This window comes from Orycteropus afer, unplaced genomic scaffold, assembly GCF_000298275.1.
Source record: "Orycteropus afer afer isolate SDZICR_OR568_19922 unplaced genomic scaffold, OryAfe1.0 scaffold00453, whole genome shotgun sequence".
In the NCBI taxonomy this organism is placed as follows: Eukaryota; Metazoa; Chordata; class Mammalia; order Tubulidentata; family Orycteropodidae; genus Orycteropus; species Orycteropus afer.
This window is the reverse complement of record NW_006922040.1, coordinates 1,671,479-1,675,245: the sequence shown is the minus strand read 5'-3', so window position 1 is coordinate 1,675,245 and position 3,767 is coordinate 1,671,479.

Sequence of the window (3,767 nt, the reverse complement as noted above, 5' to 3'; positions counted from 1 at the left end):
TAGTGAGCTGAAATTGACTGGTTTTGGCCTTATTGAATCACACAATCATATGATATACTCTGCTGGGAATGAAAAATTGACAAATTGAACAAGAATGGCATTCATGCTTACAAAGATTATATCAAGATCTATCCTGAAATACAGAGCTGTCAGTGATAGAATAAGATCTATACACCTACAAAGAAGAGTTAATATGACTATTATTCAACTTTATGCACCAACCATCAAAGCCAAAGAGAAGGAAATTGAAGATTTTAACCAACTTCTGCAGTCTGAAATTGACTGAACATGCAATCAAGATATGTTAATTATTGCTGGTGATTGGAATGCAAAATTTGCAAACAAAAAATCACTGGTAGTTGGAAAGTATGGCTCTGGGGATAGAAGTGATGCTGGAGATAGCATGATAAAATTTTTCAAGACCATTGACTTATTCATTATTTGCAATTTTTTTTTTTCAATAATAAAAACAGTGGCCATAAATATGGACTTCCTCAGATGGAGTACACAAGAATCAGATTGACTATATCTATGGCAAGAGTTGATGGAGAAACCTGATATCTTCAGGAGCTGCCTGCAGAAGAGACCATCAACTGCTCATATGCAAGTTCAACTTGAAGCTGAAGACAATTAAAACAGGTCCACAGAAGCCAAAATATGATCTTGATTATATCCCTCCTGAATTTAGAGACCATCAAAAGAAAAGATTTGATGCATTGAACATCAATGACTGAAAACCAGAAGAATTGTGGGATAACATCAAGAACATCAACCCTAAAGAAACAAAAGGTCATTAAAAAGACAGAAAAGGAAGAACAGACCAAAATGGATGTCAAAAGAGACTCTGAAACTTGCCCTTGAATGGAGAGTAGCTAAAGTGGGTGGAAGAATCGACAAGATAAAGGAGCTGAACAGAAGATTTCAAAGAGCAGCTCAAGAAGACAAAGTCAATTATTACAATGGAATGTGCAAAGATCAGGAGTTAGAAAAACAAAAGGGAAGGATATGCTTGGCATTTCTGAACCTGGAAGAACTGAAGAAAAAATTCAAGCCTTGAGTTGCAATATTGAAAGATTTTATGGCCAATATGTTGAATGATGTAGGAAATACCAAAAGAAGATGGATGGAATACATGGAGTCACTTTACCAGAAAGAATTGGTAGATAAGCACCTATTTCAGGAGGTGGAATATGATCAAGAACCAATGGTATTGAGGGAAGAATCAAAGCTGCACTGAAGGAATTGGTGAAAAACACGGCTCCAGGAATTTATGGCATACCCATTGAGATGTTTCAACAAATAGATACTAGGCTGCAGGCACTCATCCAGCTATGCCAAGAGATTTGGAAGACAGCTACCTGGCCAACTGACTAGAAGAGATCCATATTATACCCACTCCAAAGAAGATGATGGCATAGAATGTGGAAATTATTGAACAATATCACTGATATCACACACAAGTAAAATCTTACTGTAGGTCATTCAAAAATGGATGCAGTAGTCTATTGACAGAGAACTTCAGGAAATTGAAGCTGAATTCAGAAGAGTATATCGAGCAAGAGATATCATAGGTGATGTCAGATGGATCTTAGCTGAAAGCAAAGAATACCAGAAAGATGATAACTTGTATTTTATTGACTATGCAAAGGCATTTGATTTTTATGGATTGTAAGAAATTGTGGATAACATTGAGAAGAATGGGAATTCCAGAACACTTAATTATGTTGTTGGTATGTGCTGCCAACTAGTCCCCAACTCACAGAGACCCCTCCTTTGGTTTCCAAGGTGGTATCACTATGGAAGTAGATTTCCCAATCTTCCTTCTGAGAATGACTGGTGGGTTGGAACAACCAGCCTTCTGGTTAGCAGTCAAGTGCTTTAGGCACTATCCTACCAGAGCTCCTACACGTAATTGTACTCATGAGGAAACTGTACATAGACCAGGAGGCTGTCATTCAAACAGAACAAGGGGATAACACATAGTTTAAAATTAGGAAGGGAAAATGTCAGAGTTGTATCTTTTCACCATACTTATTCAATCTGTATGCTGAGCAAATAATCTGAGACGCTGGATTATATGAAGAAAAGTATGACATCAGGGTTGGAGGAAAGCTCATTAGTAACCTGAGGTATGTAGATGACACAACTTTGCTTACTGAAATTGATGATGACTTGAAAGACTTACTTATGAAGATTGAAGACTACAGTGTGTAGTATGGATTACACCTCAATATAAAGAAAATGAAATATCCTCACAATTGGACCAATAAGCAGCTTCATGATAGATTGAGAAAAGACTGAAGTTTTCAAAGACTTCATATTACTTAGTTCTACAATCAGCACCAATAGAAACAGCAGTCAAGACATCAAAAAATGTATTGCTTTGGGCAAATCTGTTGCAAAATACCTCTTTAAAGTGCTGAAGAGCAAAGACATCTCCTTGAAGACTAATATGTGCCTAACTCAAACCATGGTGTTTCCAATCACCTCATATGCATGTGAGAGCTGGACAGTGAATAAGGAAAACCGAAGAAGAGTTGATGCTTTTGAGTTGTGGTGTTCATGAGGAATGTTGAAAGTACCATTGACTACTAAAAGAATGAACAAATCTTTCTTGGATGAAGTGCAGATGGAATGCTCCTTAGTTATGAGAATGACCAGACTTTTTATCACCTACTTTGGTCATGTTATCAGAAAGGACCATTCCCTGGAGAAGGATATCATGCTTGTTAAAGTGGGGGTTCATCAGGAAAGGGGGAGGCCCTCAATGAGATGGATTGACACAGTGTCTATAATGATGGGCTCAGGTATAGCAAGCAAGGATCATGAAGTTGGTACAGGACCAGGGTATGTTTTGTTCTGTTTTACAGAGGATCACTATGAGTCAGAGAAGACTCAATGGCACAAAACAACAACAATCTTCTTTAAGGGTAGAAATTTCTAGCAAAAAAGAAGAAATTTTCTGAAGTTTAAAATCCACCACAATAAAAGCACCATGAAGTGATGGTTGGACTCTTAATATCTTATCAGTACATTTTTTTTTTTTTTCAACAAGTAACTAAACTAACTCTTTAACATAGCTAAATAATATTTTGGAACATTGTTTCACTAGCCTACATATTTTTTTAAAAGAATATGGTAAGTGGAGTTAAAATATCAGTGTGAAGTGGACCTTCTATTTAATATGTGTTTTAATATTGAGAACATGTTCATCCCTTTCCTAATTAAATATATATTTTTAAGTATGTGTCATTGTCTACCAGTAAAGTATATTATTCTTCACATGAGAAAGGGAACTATGTCTCATTCACGTTTGCATTATCTAATAAGGCGTAGAGGAGACCAAACTTGTATTATTTAAGAATAATTTAAAAATATTCTATCTGTTGAACTTTGGTGTACTGATGAGAGTTCAGAAGTATTCTATTTGTTTCTTATATTACCTGAAGTGTAATTAATGGATTACATGATCCAGGCACAACACCTGTCTGTATTCATGTGGAACTAATAAAATTGTTTCTGTTTACACTGTTTTTTCTAATCCTGCTGTAAACATTTTCAACACTGAATATGTGCTATGCTTTATTAAGAATTATAAAAATTTTAAAAAAAGCACAATATACTACTAGTTAAAGCAATATTGGATCTCATTTTTTTCATATGTTACATATATTTCAAATATTGAATGTCCAATTATTAAAATATTTACTGTTTTATTTGTTTGGGCAGCTTATATTTGAAATCACCAATTTTTCCAAAAGTACGTA